The sequence below is a fragment of the Tympanuchus pallidicinctus genome, unplaced genomic scaffold (genome assembly GCF_026119805.1).
Source record: "Tympanuchus pallidicinctus isolate F22 unplaced genomic scaffold, pur_lepc_1.0 scaffold23, whole genome shotgun sequence".
NCBI classification, from domain to species: Eukaryota; Metazoa; Chordata; class Aves; order Galliformes; family Phasianidae; genus Tympanuchus; species Tympanuchus pallidicinctus.
This window is the reverse complement of record NW_026294740.1, coordinates 6,165,805-6,190,739: the sequence shown is the minus strand read 5'-3', so window position 1 is coordinate 6,190,739 and position 24,935 is coordinate 6,165,805. Positions and strand designations below refer to the sequence as shown.

The 24,935-nt window shown below is 47.0% G+C and overlaps 2 long non-coding RNA genes across 5 annotated transcripts in view; one reads left to right on the top strand and one right to left on the bottom strand.

Annotated features, from left to right (window-relative positions):
* Positions 1-245: 245 nt before the first annotated feature.
* Positions 246-3,576, top strand: LOC128083062 (uncharacterized). The gene is made up of 3 exons (XR_008207945.1): positions 246-358; positions 2,696-3,217; positions 3,467-3,576. It is a non-coding gene; the product is annotated as an uncharacterized LOC128083062 (long non-coding RNA).
* Positions 3,277-24,935, bottom strand: part of LOC128083061 (uncharacterized) — a 46,397-nt gene continuing 24,738 nt past the window's right edge. For 2 of the 4 annotated variants that reach the window (XR_008207943.1, XR_008207941.1), the window contains exons 5-10: positions 17,625-19,087; positions 10,196-10,311; positions 7,296-8,434; positions 5,964-6,029; positions 5,611-5,685; positions 3,277-3,530 (exon numbers count right to left, since the gene is read on the bottom strand). This is a non-coding gene — a long non-coding RNA (uncharacterized LOC128083061). Of the gene's footprint in view, positions 3,531-5,610; positions 6,030-6,723; positions 6,788-7,295; positions 8,435-10,195; positions 10,312-17,624; positions 19,088-24,935 lie in introns of all 4 variants that reach the window. The other 2 variants (XR_008207944.1, XR_008207942.1) reach the window with 2 other exon arrangements.

Below are 24,935 nucleotides of genomic sequence, written 5' to 3'. Positions count from 1 at the left end.
CCAAATAGAAGCACTTCAGAGCACAGTGCTGCAGCAGGCAAGCACCGCCATGGATGTGCATTTATTGCCACAGTGTTGGGGCCTGCCTGAGCTAATGGAGCAGAGATGTCAGGGAATGAAATACAGAGCAATGCTCATCCTCAGTATAGTGGAAATGCTAAGTCACAGCCTGAAGCAGTGATGGAGCACCTGGTGGGAAGGCAGGGCCAACCCAAGGGAGCTCAGGTGCTAGCAATGCCCCTGAGTGACCAGAAGAGGTGGAGCCAGGATCCACCCCTTCCCAACCCTCATTTAAGGGTTGGCAGTGGAGGTGAGGGTATCTCACTGGAGGTTCCTACATAACAAAGGCCTTTCAAAGGTAAGCAGGTTTTTTTTCCGTTGTTTCTGTGTCTACAACTGCTGTATTTGGGCTTGTTCTTGTTTGCTGCAGCCTGGGGTTGTGCCGCTCTGTTATTATTGCTATACTTTACATCACATTATAGCATTACACTCAGCCTGGACCCACTGCTGGCCTTGGCATCCCAGACAGGCTATGCCTGCAGCCTGTGCCCTAGGTGTGGTTTGGCTGAAGAGCTGAAATGGGTCCCCCAAATGATAGCATCTTTTGCTCTTTGGAGACTTTAGCATTGTTAGCTCCACAGCATTGGAGGGAGGAAGTAGAGGAGGATGCATCCCCATCAGCAGGATCTGCTGTTCTGCTATACACCTCTCCCCAGTTGGATGTAAATCCTTAAGCTTTCTGCTCGAGCTCAGCGTCTGCAGCTGCACATTTATTCGAGGAGCAAACAGGGCCAAAAGGAGTAAATGTGAGTGATGTGATGGCTAGCACAGAAATATTACACAGCTCCCACTGGTGCTATGGAGGTCCCTGAGAGCCCCCACCAGCGTTGCAGTACGGTCTTGGACTGGGCATGGCTGCTGCTGGTGGTGGCATGGCTGCTGCTGGTGGTGGCATGGCTGCTGCTGGTGGTGGCATGGCTGCTGCTGGTGGTGGCATGGCTGCTGCTGGTGGTGGCATGGCTGCTGCTGGTGGTGGCATGGCTGCTGCTGGCTTGATCCTGCACCCAGAGCAGCACAAGGGCATCCCCAGGCACTGGCTGTTTCCTTGAGTCATATATGCCACATTGTGCTGAATTTTTGCCTTTGTTTCTGTTGCTGTTGGTGTTGTTGTTGCCATTTTCTATTGCATGAACGTATAGATCTCTGTCATAACATAAAAGCCCTCTGTGCTACCACTTCCCAGTGTGAAATAAAATGGGAAGAACTGTCCCAAAGCCCCCAACAGACTGACGAATGCTTCCTCCTCTCCTTTGCTGCTTGATACTTTTGGAATCTCAATATTTCTGCTATGTGTGTTGCTTTGTATCCTTTTCTTGTACAGGAGCTGTGTTAAGCTTGGGGTTTTTGTTTGTTCTTGGTTTTGCTTTGCTCTGATGTTTTTAGTACTTCTTGTAAAGTGGTTCTATCAACTTTTGCAAGCCTGTTAACAATGCACACAGGCTGCTTTTCTCATTTGAGAAGGTTGCTTTGCTTGGTTCAGGGTCTTTTCTCAACAGAAAATGTGTTAATTTGCAATGCTACCTTGGAGCCAGAAATAGCTGCCAATGCATGGTCGCTTTTCCAGAAAAATACTGGAGGTGGTGGGAGTATTTCAAATGCTGTGGGACTTAGAACCGAGCCTGCCTTGCTGGGAAAACCAGCGTGCAGCATGGCCAGCTGGGCTCCAAGAGGCAGCCCCCCAAAGGGGACCATCTCCATTGGCACTGTGGGGCTGAGGTCCCTCTGCAGCCCTGTGCTGTGGTTCTGCCATAGGATGCTGGTGGTGCCACAGCCACTGCTCATGGCTGCATCCTGGAGTCCAGACGAGAACATTCATTTCACACCACAGATGGATTTTCTTTTTTTTTCCCCCTCTGATGCTTTCTTTTATCAAGTTTCAGTATAATAAACAAAGGGGATGATATTATTTCTCTGGCAAAGGCTCCAGCTAATGCACAAACAGTTTTCAATACTGGCACACTGAGGGACTTTTTCACCATACAGTGGCCAGTCAGACTCGTATTGGTCCCAGTGGCAGTGGGAAATAGAAAGTCAAATCTTTTACCTTGAAGAATAGCTGCAATTCATACTCTGCTCATAGCACTCTTTGATGCCAGCACAGCAAACCAACTCATCACAGTGGTATCAAAGGAAATTTTTCCAAGGTGTTGACATACAGCAAAGGGACAATTCAGCATTTAATCATCCATGGCATGGTGTCTGCAACAGGGCTCTAGCTTGCTTTATGTGCAGGCTTTCGTTCTCAGAAGGACCCTGGGCATGTTGCTTCACTCTTCTGCTGCCCCTTTGACTGTAAGTTCTTCAGGCTGCCAGTCATGAATTTAAACCTTATTCTTGACTTTTGCCAAAGTCATTCCCAATGGAATCTATCTAAATTGGTGCCTAATTAATTGAGAGGGAGGCAGCTGTGTCCAACCCCCATTGCTCCTTCTGTCTTCTTGGCTTTCCCTATAGGTGCCCTTTGCCATGGGCACCAACAGAGCTTTGAACGATTGAGCTGTTCTGAACACAGTGGATATTCATGTGGCTGATAAGCCTATTTATTTTGTAACTCCAGCACTTGTTAACCAGACAACAGAACAGCAACAGTGGTTAAAGCAGACCATACTTTATTACTGTTCTTGTTTTCTTCCAGAGTCAGCTTTTGAGCGTTCCTTTGTGGAGCTGAAGGAACATAAAGTCATCACAGAGAGCCTCATTAAAATGTTTAATGAGAGCAGTGCAATCCCACAGCCCAAGGATCAGTGTTTATAGCAAGGATTGCCCAGAAGCTTCATCCCACCAGAGCCAGGTATCACCAGGAGAACCCATTCACTGAGGGGCACACTGACTGCTGTCACCAACAGCCTGACAAGCACAGGAGACAAAGCAACCCAAGAGAACTACAGCTGGGTAACAACACCAGTGCAAATTTCTCAGTCCAGAACAAGCCAAGATTCATTTCTGGCCAAAATTCCTGCACTAATGCTAACCACCATCTGATTAAATGATTTTCCTGAGATCCTGATGCAAGTCATTGTCACAGAAGGGACTCACGTGGGCATGCTGCAGCCCTGGTTCCCTGCTGCCCACCTCTGCCTCTGGTTGGTCCAGTGCCCTGTGCAGCCCCATCACCTGCACTCTGCTCCCCGCTGGAAAAACATGCTCGTTTTCAAAGGTAGGGGAGTCTTGGGTTACTAGGAACACAAATCATTATGAGTAAAACTGCATTCCCAATTTATTGTATTTGTTTTATTTATAATTTTATTACTTATTCCACATTTTCCATATTTTCCATGTGTTTCGCGTCATTCTGGTCCGTTTAGGCCTTGACGTGGAAACTTGGGCTCTTCTCCCTGCCTGACGTGTTGAAGGCTTTATAAACAGCCTTGTTTCATTGTTTGCTCTGCCTGTTTCCATCCTGCAGGTGTGTGGCTGAAGCTGTGCTTGAGACAAATCCGAATGCTGTCTGCCTGGGGAACTGGATGGGGCTGAAGGGAAAAAAAAAAACAGCAATTAATGCAGTAAGTGGTGAAAATTAAGCAAATTGTTCAAGTGATGCTTTAACAAAGAACAGTTTGAGACTTTTGATTTGTGGGTTTTCTTTTTCGTGTTAAGGAAAGAAGAAAGGAGGAGATTTTTTGCATGCAGTCAACATGTTGCATGTGCACATCCGGAGTTCTCACTGAACCAAAAACCAATTCACTGACTGAGGAAACTCCTCCCCATCTTGGTTCATTCCCTGTGCTGCACATCTGCTCCTGGAAGGTAACGTCATGCATCTGTGTCCATAGTTAATTCACAATTTTCCCCTCTCCTAGATGCATACTGGCAAGTATTTGCTTTCGTGCTCACATCTGACCACAATCTGTGAGCAAATCAGGCATGTTCAGCAATGCTGCTCTTAGCTGCACTTCCAAGGTTTTGTGTCAGCAGGAACACTAGGTCAATTTGCAAACAACCCCAGAAAATCTGGTGCAGCATCTCTCACACTATTGACAGGGACTGCTTGAATTCAGCATTGCCAGGCTAACAGTTGTCATTCAGCACTTGAGCAGATTTGCACCACCACCTCATCTATTTTTCATCAGTCTTGCACCCTCTGTGACATCCATGTCAATCCATGAGTTCAGTCTGATTCAGTTCAGTCCTACACATACCAAGCGTGTGTGCAGCCACACTCAGACCTGAGCAATCACTTGGGTAGCAAAAAGATGCTCAGTTCCTGCAAAGGAAAAGCCCAAGAAGCAGCAACTCACTGAGTTTATTCTAGACAAACTCCAGGGCAAGTGGATGATCCTTAAGGTCCCTTCCCCAACCCAAGCCATCCTATGAGTCCACACTCAGAAACATTAAAAAAAAAAGTCACATTTGCTGGCAGGGGAGGGGCAGGAAGATTGGATTAGAACATCTGGTGGGGTAATTAAGTGTGCTAAGAAGCTGACAAAAGCTGCCCCTCTATGACTGTTGTGCTGTGTCATCTCCACTTTCCAGTGCTCCGTGGCCACTCTTGCTTCACCCTGTGCTAACCCTGGTGCTGACCTGCCCCAGCTCCCCATTAGAGCTGCAATTAGGGGGTGACTCTTAATAGCGAGGTCTTGCTTCACAGGGGGGAAGAAATGTTTCTGTAGCTCACACGCTACAATTAAAGATAATTTAAAATGTAAGTAATTGCACTGGGTTTCTGGAAACTACTGTAGAGGTCTTGTCCCAGGCATCTGACAGGCATGGTGGTGTATTTTGACAAGTTTCGTGCAGATTTCCATTAAATACCAACTAGCAGCTCTATTTTCTTTGGAGTCACTGGTCAGGAAATGGTGATTGTGAAAGGTCAGGTCTGGAAGGTTTGGGAGGGGATGGAGGTGTTATTCACATTCTGATCCATGGGGATCCAGTTCCAACATAAATCTTACAGTTGCTTCATCTTTGCTTTCTGCACAGCCTTTCAGCAGCAGAAAGGTACAAGCTGATCCACAGGGATCTTCTGTTGAGTTTCGTTGCCCCTGCTGAGGTGTCAGGCAAGACGGGCTCTCAAAATGCCCTTTGGCAAGCTGGGGAGTCAGGTTTTAGACACCTGGCAAACAGCAGAACGTTTGGTTCTATCTCCATCCCCTCTCAGCACTGCACTAAACCACCTAGTTTGCAAAAGTAGAGAAATTGCGGTTCGTTCAAGGCTTCTGCGAGGTCAGCAAAGCGTGAACATCCTGCAGAATGCACCCAGAGACTTTCAGAAGCTCAGCAGTCCCTGAAAGAGCTTTGCGTCGTGCAAACAAACTGTCAGCTGAGCTTGGATTCTGCCACATGTCCTAGCCATAAGGAGCCATCTGTGTGCAGCACACTGCACACGACCTTTCCTCTCGCCATTTCTTCTCCCTCTCTCTTCTTTCAAGTCGTCTCTTTTTTGACCTACATTTAAAATACCAAATGAATCCCAGCTGAGCACAGAGTAAAATATGCAACCCAGTACCAGCATGCAAATGAAGAGTCAGTCCATCTACATCATAGCAAGGACCAGCATATGAAAACAGAATGATCACAAAATGGAAAGGAACCCATCACCAACTTAGTTACCTTCTTTCACATTTCAGTGGTCTGGGTTCCTCTCTCAGTTATGGAGATTCTTCTCCAAAGTCATTCCAGGTAGGCCTGTAAAAGAACTTCGGTGTCCCAAAATGAAGAGAGAAAACTGCACCACATTTGAAAACTGCACTTTTATTTCTGCTTCCATAACTGGTTTTCTCATGTATGCTCAAAAGCCAGAGGTAATGGCTCTGTACTATAGGTAGCTTCAGCTTGTGCCCGTGGATAGTCAAATGAAATATGTTCAGAAGCAGTTGCATGATCAGAATCTCTGGAAGTTCTACTTTTGTATAGCTTACAGAAGACAAAATACATATAGGAAATCAAAGCTGTGAAAGTCTCACCCTTGTTATTGCTTTCAAGCAGCTGTCTTTCTGTCTGTAGCAATTCAGATGCAACTGGCAACACCACTAAAAAACAAAACAAAACAAAAAAAAAAACAATCATGGGACTTCATAAAAACCAGAAATGAAATCAAATACATACATAAAAAGTAGCTCTTATTTTTATCATGACATCACAGACAGGTCATTAAGGATGAGGCAAAATGACCTGGTTGGGGGCTTTGGTTCTCTCTCTTCAAGCTCAAACTCAGCATCACTCCCTTGTATTTTGCCTTTAAAGCCATTGAGGTGCTCACACTCAGCACAGGGCACATTGCCACAACCCAGGTGGGGACGGAATGCCCTTAACCAATGTCACCATGCCCCAGCCAGAGGCCCACAGGATGCCTGGGGCCACTCCAAAAGGAGGTTTACATTAAAATCACAGCACTGCCTTCACCACATTTCCTAGCTCAGCCCATTTGGAGAGTGCTCCATGTTGGGCCACACAAGGGATGAAAGTGGGGGAAAAAAACACAGGCAAAACATATCTAGCTTTGAAACACCAGCGTCCACATCACCAAACCCATGCAAAACCCTTGTAGGATGCTTGGAGGTAAGCTTTTGAAAGTGTTTTTGAACACATCATACATAGGAAAATAATGCGCTATAGAAACTTGGCACTGAGTTTGTCTCCAGTAGCCAAGTTGGGCATGGAAAAAAAAATTAGACAATAAAAGGTCATTTCTAGCCAAGTTTTAAGTGAGTATACAATACATACCTTTTTTTTCCCCTGTTCCTTGCCTTAGTTATTGGCCAAGTTGGCCAGGATCTTATGGAAAACACTGAAATGGAATTATTGTAATTGTGTTGGGTTTTTTTCCCTCCTTCTGACCAAGCAAAAGTTCTTATAAGCAATAATTTAATTATGGCAAAAGCATAACACAGACACGGCCTTAAGGATGCATCATCGAAAGAAAAAATCCCACAGCTCTTTTCTACACCAAACCTTAAACTGCAGCCACTTCATGTGCACCAGTGAACTAATACTACTGCTATTTATGATTTTTCTTAATTATTTATTATAGAGCCTGCCAGAAAGTGGAAAATTACTGGTGCTGATCACCTTTCCAACCATTCTGGGTGTAAGATGGCACAAGAACAGTTTTGCAAAGCTGACCTCAATGAGACGGTAAGGAGTCGAGCAGGAGAATGAAAGGGAAAAAAAACAAATTGGATTTGAATATGCTGAGCTAAATAAATAAAAAAAGAGAGGAGATCAACGGGAATATTATAAGCTGCAGATTTGGAGCTGTGTTCAAGAGGAACAATCGTTTCCTTTCTGCCACTTACTGAGTGAAGAAGGCCATTCCTTTGCAGAGTCGATCCGATACGTTCTCATATTCTCTCCGAAATATCCTTCCAAGTCAGATGACTTCTTAGCAAGTGAAGGTTTTGCCAGATGTGTTTACCTCTTGGCAAATGTTTGTCTTTTCACAAAACAAGAATCCAAGGTTAAAAAATAAAAATTTAAATTAAAAAAAAAAAAAAAAATCTGCATCCCATTTCTATTTATACCACGGGAAAATTGGAGAAAGCTGCGGCAATGGAAAAAGCAAAATATTTTCAGTTTGGAGAGACCGATATTTTTAACAGAATATATTGATGGCAAAACTAATTTTGCAAAGAGCAGAGTATTTTCCCCCCAGTAACATTTCATGGCAGAACACCACAAGCTGCCTCCAAGTCCATGTGGGCTGCAGCAAGCAAATGTGAATGGGCTGCAAGCAGCAGAGTGGGACTTGCACAATGGTTGGACAGTTGGACTAGATGATTTTAGTGGTCTTTTCTAACCTCAATGACTCTATGACTTAATTAGCTAGCACACTAGAAAGCCATTCCATTCCATTTAGATGGTTTAGAACCAGCTGGCATGGCTGGTTCTGAGGAGTTCTCAGTGCAGGAGCACTGAGTTGGATGGAAGGAGTAAAGGCAGTGAGCAGCACTGGAGTTGCATTGGATGGAGCACATAACAAACTGATTGCTGACACATTCAGTAAGTGGCAGACGGCCCATCTGCCACAGGGAACCATCCCTGGTGACATGCTGCTGATGCATGAGCTCAAAGGGAGAAGTATCTGCAAGCAACACTGCTGGTCACTGGTTCAAGAGCTGCTGGATCTTCTTGCAGGCAAGCACTGGGTACGGGGGTTTGGTTACACTGCTCCTCCCTGCCTGCCCTGCTCCCTTTCCCATATTATCCCCCAGGATATATTTTATTTGGCAGTTTTTGTCTGCAGAAGTGCCATAAATTAAAAAAAAATAAATAAAAGCAGAAATTCTGAGGAGAGGAATAAGGTTTTTGTTGCATATTGAGAACTTATCCCACTGCTGTGTCATCAGCACAGATCTTTGTCTCAGCCATTCCCTTGTCTCTTGCTCAGCCACAACCCACTGCTCATCCTCTGGACTCACAGGACACCAAGTCCTGCCTAAATGCAAGAACCTCAGAGCATCAGTAGGACATCCCACCCAGCCAGAGAACCCAGAGGAAGCTTCTGAGCTTGTATGAGTCACTCATCATCTCAAGCAGTATTAGAAGGAAATTGCCTTAGGGCACTGTCATCACCATTTGTGAGTATTTGTTGACAGCAAATGTCTGTGCTACTGTTACGAACCTCAGGCTGGGCTAGGTTTGAACCTAAGATCACCACTTTTAGCACATATGCATTGGCCAGCTGGGCTGAAAAAATGGAGAATTCAGCATCACCAGAAGCTGGCAGTTGCTTTAAAGTTAACGTGCATCTGCTCATAGCCTTTGCCAGCAACAAATGCAGACTGATGGACTTAGCTTAGTTGAGAACAAAATATTCTTACATCCCAATGAACTTACAAAGAGGGAGGTGAAAAAATACCATTACTAGACTTCTTAGCAGGGGACAAGACTGCAAATAGATACACATACACACACTTTAGCCATTTTTACACAATCTTTCTCTCCTACAGCTACCAACAACCTGCACATCATCCCTGACCTTAGTTCATGTTCCCATGGTCTGATGGCATCACCAGGAGAGTGCTCACATGTTCCAGCCAGGGAAAGCAGCACAGACTGGAGGCTTCCCAGACAAGAATAAGGCTGATGCATGTGTCACCCAAAAGCGCCCCTTCTATATATTTCATTGCTAGAGATCTCGCTGAATTTACTGCCTACAAACCAACTGACAAGCAGGCATTACAGCTTTTCCTAAAAAAAATAAATAAAATAAAAAAAAAAAAGGAAGCATCAGAAAGAAGGTGGCTTGGCCATTTCCTCCCAGTTCTTCCTCCAGGCTGCTCAGCTCAGTCAGTGTAACCTCATCACCTTCCTAGCAGACAGCTCTTTCTACCTCCCAGACAAGCACAAGAAAAACCTTGGTTGAAGCAAAATGGAGAAAGCTTCATGGCTTCCCTAGAGAAGGGAAATGCAAGATGGTGGTTAGCAGCCCTCTATCCCATCTGACAGAGCCTAGATCCAATTTTGTCTAAGGCCCATGGACAAATTGATGTGCTCACAAAGGGCGGCTGAGATCCTAGCGGAGCTGAAGGCAACTTGAGACCTGGGCAGCCCAAGCAGAGCACGTTGTTGTTTAAAAATGATACTCATTAAGAGCAGAAGTCAGGCAGCAATCACCTTCTGCAGCTGATAATACCGGAGGAGGGAGATGGTGGAAAATGAAACCTTGGAAAACAAAACTTACTTGGTACCATTGATTAAAACCAGTTTGTGTTTCATTGTGAAAGGCTGTGTTTGCTCAGGGTTTATTCAGCTCTGGTCTCTTCCATCCACATACGGTTTGTTTTAATGACTGTGGAGTTATATGAATCTATTAATTTTTTTTCCTTAAAGTTTCATAATAACAATGCCTGTTTTTTTCATACAGCACTTTACAGCCACGCGTCTGGAAATACACTGCAAATAGGCAATTAGTGTCAGCCCTGTTTTGAAGATGGAGAAACTCAGAGTCCAAGCAAGACAACTATTAAAGAATAGTGCCAAAATTAGGCCTTCTGCTTCATCTTGACAAACTGGAACTACAGCCTCTTGAAGACATCAGGGATGCACGAAAAGCATTCCATTTAGCTAGCAGTAACTCTGGCTCAGGTTGGACAGACAAGAGGACAGCAGCAAAGACAGACGGACTCACGCTAAACAACAGAGGTATGAAGAGGACTTCCAGTAATTACAGACTTAGGCCACTGCAACCACTTACATTCCAGATCCAGCACTGAGGGATCCCCTTCCAATGAAGGGTTGACCATCACAGGTTCCTGTTTTCTCACAAGAGCTTGCTGCATTCGTCCCCTCCACGTTCTCTAACAGGAACACCTGGAAAGGTTAAAGCGCAGAGTTGAAAACCAATAAGATAATATTATTTGAGGCAAATCTCTAACCCTTTAATCAGGCTACGTGGGAGGCAAGAAAATGTTAGATGCAAGGGAACATTAAATTATTAATACTACGTTGAAGTTGAGATTAGTCAGATTCCAGAGACATACAATAACTCACTGCTCCCACCTCTGATATGGATGTGTGGAGGCAATGAGAAGGCTCACAGCAAGGAAGCAGGTCCTGGGCAGGACACTGCTGCCAGACATATTGTGGCAGTGCACTCAGCCCTTCACATAGCTGCTGGATGAAATACCACAGCCCCTGCAAAAGCTCAGAGCAGCCTTATCCCATGGTGCTGCATGATCTCCCCACCTCTCCATTGCATCCAGCCCAACCTGGGGTGCTGCATCCAGGGATGCCCAGTCCTGTCTGGTGCTCCTGGATCCCTGCTCACAGGTGGAATGCTCAGGAGTGTCAGAGATGGGAGAGAAAAAAATGAGGTGAACAGGTAAGAATACAGGCACTATGAAGAAGTGAAGAAACATTTAGAAGAAAAACACAAAAGAATTAAAGATGTCAGGAGAGGAGATGGTGAATGGCATGAAGGGAGTTAATGAGAGCCAGAAATGCAAGTTGGAGAAATGTTGACTTTATTTAGCATTAATTGCAGGAAAGAGCCTATAAAGTGTGGTAAAAAATTATTAAGTACCACTATGCAATGCCAGCTTTATGCCAGCCATCCCTACGAAGCAGGTGTATTATTCCTAGTTCCCAAGGTATAAATAAATAACTGCTTTTCCATATATATTTTTATTTTAAAGTGATGGCTTTTCATTAATTTTTACTGCCATATTGTTACAGTTCCGATTCCTCCTGAGCAGCTCTGGGGATCAGTTGGTGCTGGACTGCAGGTTGGCACATGAGAGCCATGGGGCACTGCATGGGAGATGCACTGTCTGTGATCATAGCACCCCAAGGGTGCAGCGCTGATCCTCTTGCCCGTGCACCAAAACATGACCTCACCCATGGTCTGAGCTCTGACAGCAACATCTGAGTAAATACAGAAAGGAACCCTGATGGAAAATGGACAGTTGGATAGATGGTGGGTGATGCATATTGCATTGAGGGCTCATACAGCAAAGTCCAAAGGAACAGAGGGAGCAGGTTACCCAAGAAACCTTTCCTGAGACTTCAGATGCCCTGGGAAAGAACATCCTGAGGGACACCACCCTGGTGCAAGCACTGGTATCATGTCAACCCATTGGTCCTGGTGCCAGAGACAGGGAGCTGGGCCTCCCCTGCCATCCCAGCTGTCCAGCACTCCTGAACGCATGCGAAAAAAAGAAAATAAAACCTATATTCTGTTCCACTATTAACTTTCTGCTCCTGCCCATACGCTCCTCCTGGCATTATTACAAGCGGGCTCCAACGTTGCCTTTGTTAAGAATGAGACCAGAGCACATTTCCCTAAGCAATGTTTGTATCAGCATTTTCAGGCTCCTTTTATCGAGTCTCGCACTTCTCAGAGGAGACTCAGCGGGGAGATGAGCTCTGGATGCGTTTTCCTAGCAACGTCTCGCTTCAGAGAGGCCACCAAAGACGTTCAGGGAAGCAATGATTCCCTGGTAGTGCCTCAGTCCAAGCTCTGACCTGGAACCGTGGGTTCTGCAAATAGGCATAAATCTTCAGCTCACGTCCAAATCATCGCAAGGTTCAGTGAAAACAGCAAAACTGCCAGTGGATCTAACCAAAGTTTTAATCCAGCTCCAGCATGATTTATGGCCTCAGGTGGAAACCATGAAGCACGATGGCCTCAGCCCAAGCCAGGGGACGTTTGGCTGCCCCAGCCCTAAGGTGTTGTGTTACGGCGCTGAAGAATCGAGGCTGCGAGAGGCATGGATGAAACTGAACAGCACAAACACATCACAGCAACACCTTCAACCTCTGTGCATCATGGGCAGAGTAAGCACTACTGATAAATCACACCAACCTCCTCCACAGGGACAGAGGGAATGAAAAAAATATTAAAAAAAAATATATATCAGAAAGTAAAAGCAGCAAACAACCAACTGAGGCAATTTTTCTTGATTAAAAATGGCAGTCAACAAGCTCCACCACTTGCAGCAGTGCTTCTCTAAATGCAGTAGTGCTGTTTGTCAGGACTTTTATAATGGCTTTATAATATGTATTTCCCTTTCAAAATGTTATTCATTAGTAAAAAAAAAAAAAAAAATCCACATTTCTTCTACCACAAAAACAAACAAACAAACACACCTCTCAGTGACCTGGTCTTCTAGAGAAGAATGGATGTTCTCTCCCTTCTGATTCTCATTAGCCATCTGCATATTGAAGAGCTAACAACAACAGCAGTCAGCACAAGGTCCCAGTGCCGTGACCAGAAGGGCTTTTGCCCCATCCCTGTACCAGCACATCCCTAGAAACCTGCAGCCAATTCCTACCCCACAGCCACCCCACGCATCTGCAGCACTCCATGGCTCAGCTGAGATGCTACTGCGCACCCTGAGCTGACGTGGGCTGGTGATTTAACATCTGCATCCCAACCCGGTGCCAAGCCCGACTTTTTCCAATACTCAGCATCCCTCCGTGCACATGTAAATATCCAAAGGGAAACACTGCAGCAGAACTTTTGACCGCACGGTAATCCCAGACAGGACATTATAGCAACACCTGCAACGTGCTCTGGCTTTTCCAGCTGAGAGCACTGTGGTCGTGGCACTGCCATCCCCTCGGGGCACCACAGATGACCATGAGCTAATGAGCACAGTGCAGACACTTTGCAGGATTTGTGTTCTGAAGTGATGAGAAATGGTTCACCAGAATTGGAGAACACGAGCAGAGATGCTTAGGAAGACATAACTGGTGCCAAACAAGTTCAGTTCTCCTCTCACTTTGCCTTTATACCACAGTGTCTTTGTGCAGGGAGAACCTGAGAACTGCTTTCTGATTTTTCAGATCTATTACTCATCTCTGTGACAGCACTGTGATGTAGAGGTCACAAAACCCAGCTCCCACCCCCCACACTCCCTTGTACAGCCTCACACATCAGCCCTCATACATCCATGCTGAGATGGGTGCTGGCAAAAGCAAAAGCCACAGGGATGGTTCTCACCCTCTCTTCTAGTGTAAAACCAGAGAGATTCCCAGCTTCTTCTCATCGGAAAACGTCAGCTTGCCCTGAAAGGGTTTCTACAGGCCCTATGAAGCAAGATTAGTGAAGAAAAAAAAAAAGGTATTTTTTTTTAATCAAGTGAAAGAAAGAGTGTGACAAGGAGTCAGGAGTCTGTCTGCCGTGGAATATTCCTGCAGCACTCGGGGCTGTGGTTTATTTTACTGGTGGTGACTAGTTCAAGCCACATTTAGTCAATAAATATGAGATATGAGGTCACCCCGCCATTTAGCTGTTACCCTGTCTACATATTTCACAGCTGGGCAGTAACCTTTTAACTAGCGTCTACCTCGGTGGGGAGTCTCCATAAAAAAAGAGCCAGGATCCCTTGGTCGTGGTGGGGGACCCAGGCGCAGGAGCTCCACAGGGAGTTCTGAGCAGAATGGCCTGCACCAGGCGCTGCCTTTTGCTCTCATACCTGTTTGCAGCACCCAGCTGGGCTACGTGCAGGGATAGAGCTCTACAATAAGATCCCCCTTCTTTCACGTGGAGATGGGCCACGGGACAAGTTGCCTGTCATTCCCAGCTTTGGGAGCACCTATCCAAGGTGAATGTTTCCAAGGAGCTCAACTTTCCCAAAAGATTTATTCTGCTCTACCTGGATCCCCAGGTTCTCCTGTGTGCCTTTGCCTTGCTCCAGAATGAGGATATCTCTCTGTTTCTGACCTCATAACTCAGGCTGAATCTGCCTAAGATTAAGCACCCCTAAGCCCATTGCTCAGATTTCCCACAAGCATGAGAGTAACAGTGCCACGTGCAGCCGGGAAGGGATGGTGCATCCCCAGATCTGCCCCAGCCTGGTGTAAAATGCCCAGGCTTCAAGTAAGGGATTCTGCTGCTGCTGCTGTCCCCACAGCCCCCACTGTGCCAACCTGTCCACCTCTGGCACTGCCCATGAGAAAACTGTGAGCACGAGCACAGCCTGAGCCAAAGCTCCTGGCCGACCTCCAGAGAAGCGTGCACATCCCTACCAGAATGAAACACACAAGTGGACGTGGCAAGAAACATGCAGGGAAGAGAAAGCAAAAAGCAAAAGAGAGAGGCCACGCTTAGGGAGGAGAGCTGAAGAGCAGAGCACGGAGCTGCGCTGTTTGCTCCGCACGCTGTGCTGCAGCACACGGCGCGCTGGGGCCTGGGCTGGCACTGCGTGTGGTGCCCAGGAGGGAGAGGCAGGCAAGCAGCGAGCTTCTGCCCCTGGCACACTGGGAATCCCAGCCCAGCTCTGCCTCCTGACGTCACACTAAGGCTCAGCACCAATACAGCTCCTCCCAGCTCTGCTGGAGCCTCCGAAATCGGAACCTCTGCTGTCAGCTGCCTTTTATAGGGCTATAAAACCGACAGCTCGTGGGCAGACATTGGCCGGCATCAGCCTGTGTCACCTTCAGCATCACTGCTGTGCGTGGTCCCCAGAGCCACCTCCTGGTGCCCAGCCAAACAGCCACACAGATGGACAAGCAGACACAGACAGATGGACATACAGAGCCACAGATAGGTTGGGTAAATGTGTCCACGTGGAAACACATCAAGGCAGGAAAGTACCCACACATAGATGCTCAGCAACCTCACCGTGCTCACCAACAAACAATGCCACAATGCCAATCCCAGCTACCTTGAGTCGAACGCTCCCAAGCGAAGCAGGACACACCAAGGCAGTAAAGCATCTGTATTTAAATGCTCAGCATCCTCACAGTGCTCACACAGCCCCCACCCCTCGCTGGGACCATGCAGCAGTGCCACACGCTGTCACCAGGCGCAGCTACAAACACACCTCCCTGTAATGCTGGGCCCAGCGACAAGAACAACATGCAGTAACACTGCACCCACCCACTGAGAACACCGAGTGTGTCACACTCCTCTGTGTCATGTGTTTAAAAATATCCCTACCAACAGCCTTTCCCCCCCCACACCCCTTCTTTTTTTTTTTTTTTTTTCTTTTGCATTTATTTATAATTTTTGAACGCCCAACTTGGCCAGGTGGAAAAAGCTTACATCAGTGCAAAGCTGAGGATGGTGACGGGTATCTGCTTGTTGCATGTTAAATGGGAGGAAAGGGGAAAGAAGAAGAAGAAGAAAAAAATAAGTTTGCAATTACATGTTCTTTGCAGAGAGGTGTGGCCATTGGCTCAGGGATTGGTTTCAGCCTCAGCCGCACAGACAGATGCTTAGGGAGGCAGCTTTCGTGGCTGCTGCAGACACACAAAGAGGAGCAGCCAGCAGCTGAGATTTTATGAGAGTGAAGGGATTAGAAGCTAATTGAAAGGCTGAGGAAGAATTCAGTCCTTCCGCTCGGTGCAAGCTGCCCGGAGTTGCAGAGAGCTGACAGCAGTGGCTGGGAGCAAGCAGGTCCCATGGAGGGGCTTAGGAACCCATGCCATCACAGTAGCCCTCCTCTACCCCTCCCCATCCCCCCAAATATATGCTGAGGTTATATTTAAATTAAACTGTATTTAAATGTAATGCTCATCGTCAGCTTTCGATAGGAAGCATCCATAAATGGAGGCATCTGGGAGCAAGGCGTGTTTGGAGAACAATCAAAAGCAAACAAGCACTGGGTCAGGTCGCAGGGGCAAGGGGAATTTTGCTGGTCGTAAGGCAAGGCTGAAGGAATGGATAAAGAATTGGTTGGATGGTCATAGTTAGAGGCTTATAGTCAACAGCTCTATGACCAGGTGGATGTCCAAGGTCACAAGCAGTGTCTCCCAGGGGCCCTTCTTGGGACTGGTGCTCTTCAGCATCTTTATCCATGGCAGAGGCAGTGGGATTGAGTGTACCCTCAGCAAGTTTTCTGACACTAAGCTGAATGATGCAGTTGATACAGTAGAAGGGAGGGACCTGGACACGCTCAAGAAGTGGGCACATGAGAATCTAATGAAATTCAACAAGTGCAGTGTGTTGCACTTGGGTCAGGGCAACCCCGGATATGACAGACAGGGGGAACTCACTGAGAGCAGTGCTACAGAAGAGGACTCAGGGGTCCTGATGCAATCCAGGGCCTCAAATGTCTTTTTTGTAGCGAGGGGCCCACAACCTCATCCTTAACCCCCTGCAGCTGTGGCTGGAGCCCATCTCCACCAGAATAGTAACAGTCACAAACTTAACATGTCTGTCCTGCCCAATGAGGTGCAAAAAGCATTGGAAGCTGGACAGTGCAGTTTCCATCATTTTTTCAGCCTTAATTAAATTGTGCAGGAAAAAAAAAAAAAAAAAATTAAAATTAAAAAAGAAAAAAATAAAGGTTTTGAACTATTTCTGATTCTTTTTCCGGGATGGGAAAAGGATAAAAACAATGCAGTGGGAGGCCCTGAACTTAAAACCTCTTTCCTTGTTTGTTTTTTTTTTTTTCCCCTTCTTGCTTTCTCCCATAGCAAGCAGGCTGAGACACCAAATCAAACTGCTGCCCTACTATTCAACAGCTGCAGGGTAGGAAAAAAGCAACAAGTGATGCCTACAATTGCCATGCTGTGGCTTTTGGAAGGCTCAGATGTCAAGCTAATCTGGTGCCATTTCCTATTTTGTTATGGCCAGACAGAAGGAGAGAAAAGAGATGCAGCAAATCTCAGTTCCTTAAGCAGGGGTTGCTCATCATTGGCCCCGAGGTCTCTGAATCAAGGCAACACCATTTCCAAAGGAGCTGCTGCTGCTCCCCTCATCCACAGCATCTGTGCAAACCAACAGGAGCCCCTTCAAGCAGCAGCCATCCCTCCAGCATGAGACCTGCCTAATGGGGAGCAGCAAGGAGGCTGCACGTGCTGCAGCCCTTGTTTGAACATCTGCTGTCTCTAATAGGAACAGAAAAGCAAGGGGCACTGACATGGGTTGCAATGGATATGTCTTAAAATTGTGCCTCGTAATCAACAGCAGGGCAGAATCTCACTGCTGCTGGTTGGCCCCATCACCAGCACAACATCCACCATCCCAGATGACATGATGCTGCGGCCAGGGACTTCAAAAAGGACAGCATGATTATCTAATTGGATTTCTGGTCTCAATTAGGGCAGAGGAAAACCAAATGCAAAGCTGACCTGGAAAGCTTCAGCCATCTGCACCTACAAGAGGCTAATCTGCAACCTGGGAGCATACAAACAGGACACAAAATATTATCTCAAGGAGTGCATTGACTCACCTGCTTCCATCTGAGTCCAGAGATGCACCAGCAGAGTCCACACGTAGCAGAACATTGCCTCCATTCCCTGCAGAGCTGGGGAAGGAGTCAGGTCAGCTCTGACCCCTCCCTGCCTCCACCAGGATGCTTAGCTGTGAGATCCACGCTGAACGAGAGGAGCCTCAACAAAATCCCATTAGTTTCACCTTGAAATCAAATGGAGATCAGGGCCTAACAAGCAGCTGAAGCAAAACAATGACCCAGACCACATGTTGCCAATCAGATGCCATGTGAGGCTCATTACTGCAGCCCAAAGGTTAGAGTGGCTGCTCAAGCATTTCCATGTGGTGTTGGAGAATGAGCACCAAAAGATAAATGAGTCAGTACAGGAGCAATATGAGCTGATGGTCAGTGCACCCCCACTCGCACCTGGAGCTGCAAGGAGAGTCAACCAAAGCACCAATGGTGGCACTGCCTCATTGCATGACTGCATTTGCTAAATGATGAAGCAAAACACTTCCTTGCTGCTGCTATAACACAACAGCAACCTACAGCATTCCCAGCCTGTGCTGCTGGCAGCTGAGCCCTGGCACTACCCTGCAGTGCTCCTCTGCTGGCTGCTGAGCCTCCCAATTATGATGTTTAACCGTACCTTGCCAACTGATAAAAGATCAGGATTTGCATATGTTTGCATGGCACATTTGCATACTTACAGCGATAAATTCTGCACTGTGAACACACCACCACAGATGGAGCAACCTCAGCAGCTCCATGCAACCCAACTCTCATCCCAGCACCGCATCCCCTGTCCCACAGAGGGAGCAGAAACGAGCTTACCTCTCAACGACGGCAAACTCCTCCCTACTGCATACCGTGCTGATGCAAGGGAAAAACGCGTGCTGCTTTTTCCTACTTCCCCCCAAAAAGCCAATTCCTCAGCAGCATCCTCAGAGCATCCCATGGGCTGCGGTGGGCACTCAGCCCTGGGTCTCTGCAGGGAGCCCGCCAGCGGCACGCCGCGCAACCGCCGGATTTATGCCACCGCTCCTAATGATCGGCTGTGGACACAGAGGAACTCCCAGCAATTTCCACCCTCGGTAGACACAGGTTTTCAGCACTGGCTATTTTTGCTGCCCACAAGTATTTTCATTTAGCTGGTTGGAAATCGGGGCTATAAACGGAGGAGGTTGGATGCTGAGTGTGAGCTGCTCTGTCAGAGGCCAAAGGAGATGCTGCCATTCTCACCCACACGCCGTGAGATTACTGCCTGGCTTTCTTCCAGAGGGGCTTCCAAGCTGGTTTTTCCTTTCTGCTGAGCAATCTGGAACCTGGTTTTCCTCCTCTGTGAGTTTTTCTCAGTGGTGGATGGAGGGTTCAGAGCAACGTTCTCAGCACTGCTGCTCCAAACGTGCTGGAGGGGAGCCCAATTTTAGAGCGTATCAGCAGAGATGAGAAGTGAAGCCTGGGTGGTCACCGGTTCCATCCTACAGCAAAGCAAAAAATGCAATGACATTTCATGGAGGTGGCAAAAATAGCAAACAAAGTGGGAAGAACAAATGCTTAGGAAAAAAAGAAAAACAACAAACCACAAGGATTGCGAGCAAAGTGGTTATAGAAAATGGCTGCAAGCTTAAGTGTGATTCAGAGAGTCTTGTCTGAGTGTCAGAGGTTCAATACTATTGCCTCCAATTTAAATCATTTTTAAAAGAAGTGCAAAAGAAAGGTGATGAAAAGGCCCTAACGTTGTTGCCTGGTCTGAAAAACACAGCCCACTTGTGCACTGTGGTAAAGTTTTGCATTTTGGCTAGACATCGCGTGCAGGGCTGTGCTGGAGCCTTTGCTTATTTTTAAAAGTTGAAGTCACCGGTGATCCACGAAGGGAGAAAATGCCTTTTCCTTTGAGGAAGATGCCATAGGAGCAACATTTCCTGGAGGAGAAGGGTCTGGGAGGGCCATTCTATGCATCCACGCCTCCTGGTCCAACAAAGCATGGGTGAAGACCAGTCCTTGAAGTGAAACCTCCTGTTCTGGGGCTTGGGCTTCCGTAACTGCACTCCTGTTGCTTTGCAGTGGTGCCTGAGGATGTTCACATGCTGACAATTGCAAGCCTGAGCTTTTCCCCATTGGTGTGTTATGGAGGGGTGGCAGGGCCGTGGCAGCCACATGCAAGGACAGGCACACATCCTCTACATCTGAGAGCAGTCACCCAACACAAAGCCATCCCCAGCCCTGAGGATGTGGGGTGCAGGATCCAGCTCTGGTCCTCGTCCTGGACATCCCCAGCCTGGCTGCCGGCCTCGCCTGGGATTCCTGGTAGGGAGGGCTGAGCCCTGCGCCTCCTCCAAGGTAAATACACCAGGCTTTAGGCAGTCTACTCCGTGGAGACTCTTTGCTGCAGCCTGTCTGCTTTGACCAGATGCTGGAAGTTGCTGCAGCTCAAGTAGACATCAACCTCCTCTTGAAAGCCTCTGGGGCTGTGGTCCATGCAGAGACCCCAGCAGAGCCAAGGGGGACATCACTGGGATGTCCCGTGGGGAATGATGGAGAGGCAGCACTGGGTGAGCCCAGGATCCATTGGCAGGAACCGAGCACCCCAGTGCCCAGCATTCATCCCCATGGTCCTCAGAGCCAGCACAAGGTCGTGGCAATGCAGAAACCCTTTGCTCACCAAGGAGGAGGTAAACACCGGGCAGTGGCACCAAGAGCCAGGCACAGAGGACTGAGGAACAGCCGCTTCCCTGATGGACACTGCCTTGCACGTTTGGAAAAAAGATTCCCAGCTTTTCTATATTATTCAGGCACCCAGACAATTTAGGCACCGATCTGGGCTTGATAATCTGACCTGAGAAAGGATTGTTTCTGTCCCTGCACTGAAGCTTAGATTTTAAGCTCAGCATGAGCCATTATTATCATCCATCTCCTTTGTGACACAGGCCAGACACTTTCACTGCTGTACCAAAGCAATAACTTCTGGTTAAGCCTGCCAAAAAACTTCTATGCGGATGTTCTCTCCATATTTTAAAGGAGAGAAATGCACAATAAACACCAATAAACACCTTTTCCTTACAGCAACCTGATGGACTTGGGGTGTCTGTGTGTAGGTTTCTACCAAAAGATGAGTTGAACAATTGTGTGGCTTCTTTTTTTTTTTTCCTTTCCTCCTGCTTATGCAGTGAGTTACTAATATCCTGATTGGAACCAGATTTGCATGAATTAGAAGTCGAAATTGGAGCAGCAACTGCTGTGCAGAGGATGTAAAGGGAATAAAATGAATGGGGTATTAACCTTCAACCACTGAATATTAATCAGTGTTTCACAAAAAAGAAAATACAGAGGCTGCCACACTAAATATTTTTAGCATTTATTGACGGGCTTGATTTCCTCTTTCTTTTAGACCTTTTGCTTCCAATCATGGACCATAAAAAATCACATAGATGGGGGAGCAGAGGGAGAGAGAGGGTGAATTTAAAAAAAAAGATCATCCATTTTCTTAAGTGCCGGATGATATTTGTGAGTTATGCAACACAGAAAACCATCTCACAAACAGAGTTCCTTATCCCGCAACTGATCTGCTCAAAGGCTCGTTTCTCCAAGTCCCAAACCAAACAGAAATCGACCCAGAAGTACAGCGAAGCCTTCGGAAATGAATGCACGATAAAGAAATAAACTTCTTAAAAACTAAACTTCTCGTGTGCTGAAAAGTAAAATGCAGCTGAAAATCAGCCCAATAAAAGAATCAGCTCATTAAACAAAGCTTTTTTTTTTTTTTTCCTTTTTTTTTTGCCCAATGTGCTCCAGTGCATGAAACCAAACCTAAATACGATGGGTAGGTGAATGCACCCAGCGGATGGATGCAGTGGGTGGACACACAGCGGGTGGGTGCTGGGAGCAGATGGAATGGATGGAATGGATGGGTGCAGCGGTTGGGTGTGGAGGATTGGTGTGATGGGTGGTGGGGATGTGTGGATGCAACTTGTGGGTGCAGCGGATGGTCACGATGGGGGTTGTGATGGGTGGATGTAGGGGATGCAATGGATTGGTGCGATGGTTGGGTGTGAAGGACGGCTGCAGTCAGTGGGTGCCGTGGGTGATCCCATGATTGGACCTGGGAGATGGAGGCAGCCAGCAGCCCAATGCAACCTCCCCAGTGTGAGATGTGGTCAGCACTGGAATCAAACCCAGTGGTGTCGATCAGACCCATCTCACCATCATCTCTGCCATCTCACCAACAGCACTGACAGTTACAAATACCACACAAGTAGAAAACTATGGAGACTTCCCTTTTTTTTTTTTTTGCCATTTCTCACCCACAGGTTTGGCAACGGGAGGATTTTGAACAAGATATCTCCTAAAATCCTTTTTTTCAGCACAAATTCCCTCTACACCAAACAGTGCCTCCCTTCTCCCTTCTCCTCAATGCACCTTCGCAAAACAGAATTCATTTTCATTAACTTCTTATCAAGTTACCTGGATTTGTTTCAATGCTCAGAATGTATTAAAAAGAGAGAGAGAGAGAGAGAGAGAGAAAGAGAGAAAAAACAGTGGTAGGTTTTCAGGAAATAGCAAGTTCTTTTTCACTGAGATAGAAATCATTTGGCAAGCTGCAGCGAAATACTTCTAGGTTCCAGAAGAAAGCAAGGGGCAAAAAAAGTAAGCAAGCAAAGGGAAGATGCTAATGAACTGCAGAGGAGAGAAAAAATAAAGTTTAAAAGAAAATAATAATAAAAAAAAAGAAAAATAAAAATCAAACCCCGTTAAACACACATCCTCCTCCAGATGATGTGCAGAGGAAACCTGCAGTGTGTCTCTGCAGCACCTTTCCCTGGGAAGTGGTTAAGGGTAGGTGGTGTTCCAGCCCCGGGAATAACCACCATTTCAGCCCTTGTTGCCAAAATCCCCAGCTCCCATCTCGGTGAGACTGCCCGAGGAAGGCTGGAGCCCAGCAGGTGAAGGTGTCATTGCAAACAGAGATGCCTCACTTTAAGCACAAACACAAATGTTTTCCTCTTAACTGGCAGTGGTTGCCCTGAAGCTGTGCTAAAGCCATCAACTGCTGCTCTGAACTCCAGGAAGCTCCTGACAGACCCAAACCACTGGGTTTGCTTTAATTTCTGTCCTGTGTGTCAGACCAACACAGTGCAGAACAAGGTCCAGCTCAGCAGGCATCAGCACCCTGCAGCCCAGCAATGCAGCCAGAATGGGTGAAAACCTCAAATCCCTGTGGGGCCAGGAGAAGGCCAGGGCAGCCCAGCACCTCTTCAGCCACACGCACACCATGGCTGATGTGTATTTCCAGCTCTAGGCACACCTAAGCAGAAAAGCTGAGTTATTCCACATTCCCAGGCCTTCAGCACTCAAATGGCTTTTTTGCCTGGGAAGAAAGAGATGGGTTTTTTGGTGGGTTTTTTTTTTTTTTTTCTTTCTTCCTTCTTTGCATTTTCTCAGAAAGAAGGCTGCATTCTAATTAGTTTGCATTTACAGGCTGCATAATGGAAATGCGATCCCTTCCCTAACCTTTATCATCTGTTTCTTATCTTCAGAGCTTCACAAACCCCTTAACTCTTAGTGCACGGGGAGACATTTCAGCCCTTCTGTTCCAATGAGATCAGCAGTGACATGGTTGGGCAGAGGACCACCTCCAATCTGCTGCATTGCAGGGAGGACAAGGGACATCATTCTGTCCTCCCAGCCCCAGCTCTGCTGGCACAGCATCACCAGCAGATGTACAGGAAGATGCTGAGTTAATGTGGGTTGCACATTTGGACAGCAATAGACATCAGCCCCTTGTGCAAAGGGACATCAGCACCTCATGCTTGTCCTGTCTGCACCCATACACCAAGTGCAGGGGATGCTTCCAGGCAGTGCAGCCAACGCCATCTATCCAACGTGCTCTGCATTAACCTCTGCTCTGCCCAGACCTAAGGCTCCAGCAGCAGAAGGAGGAAATCACAGGCTGTGAAATCCCACTGGGTGGGCTGCAACAGTGCTCAGCCAACTCACGTTGCTGCCTCTGGTCCCGCTGAAGCCGGAGCAGTTTGGCAAGTGATGCAGAGCTAAAAGCTTAATTACTTGTTTATATCTTAAATAAGCCCCACACCTGGAAAACACATCTTCCTGCAGCAAGTGTCTTTGGTCAGACAGCAGCCTGTTTGCATATATGGCTCCTCTGAGCCGCACGTTAATTGTAGGCTGCTATAAAGAAATACCTTTTTTCCCCTTGCACGTTTTAAATCTGTCAGTTTTGATTTGCATCACCCAGTGCTGATGTTGAGCATCTTTGTCCTTCCTGCCCCATCCCAAGGATACCCCATCTCCCCCACACCTCCCTCCCAGCCTTCCCCATCCCAGCACAGAGCGGCAGGACCCAATTCTTCCACTTTCACACCAGAAAACGATATGAGATTTAAGCTGTGGGGAAGGCAACCTGTCTCAGCCTGACCACTTCTCTGTTCTTTTTCCTTCTGGGAGGGATCTCTGAGAGTTTTTCTCAGCATAAAACTGAGGGAGCTTCACTAGGATTCAGTATTACAGCACTGAGACAGCATGCATGGATCTCCACGCTGTGTCTTGCTTTGATAACAGAAGAATGTCAGCTGGACCTTTTATTTTAATTTCTTTACTGTTTTTCTCTCTTTTCATGTTTTTTTTTAAAGCTGTCTGTGCTGCTTTTTAACCATTATCCTGCGCACGTGGTTCAGCCCTTTACAAAAGCAAAACACAACAAAAAATCCCTAGGTGTGAGAAGATTAAAGATTTGGAGATCTGGACATTTTCAAATCAAAAACACATGTTTAAAATAAATCGGGCTGGCGGACAGCCACCACTGCTAAAAGCCAAAGAGCCGCTGCATTAAAGGATCTCCTGAATGCCCGAGGAGAACAGGAGCGTCAGCAGCACAGCCAGGGCTGGGATTACTTCGTGGGGTTTTGATGCTCGTCATCATCGTTTGTGCTGTCTCCAATGCCACGACCATTTTTTGGGCAACCCTGGTGATTTTGAAGTGTTTCCACTCTTGTCTATCCGTCCCCCAAACTTGAGCTCCCCATAGGATTTCAAAGCCCAAATTCAAGGCCAAATCTGCTGCCACCAAAATTGGGGGAAATCAGGAGGAAAAAAAGCTAGCAACTCTGAGCTGAAGCCAGACCATTGGCTGAATTCTTCAGGCAAAAGAGACAGCAACCCTTCCCAGGACTAGGGATTGGGCAGAGCCTGTGGATGAAGAATCTGCCCCAGCAGGGAGGAGATGAGGAAGAAGAGGAGGAAGAAGAAAAAATGAAGGTGAAGGTGAAGAAGAGAGTAGGTCTTCAGCCCAGCCAGGGAGCTGCCAGCAGT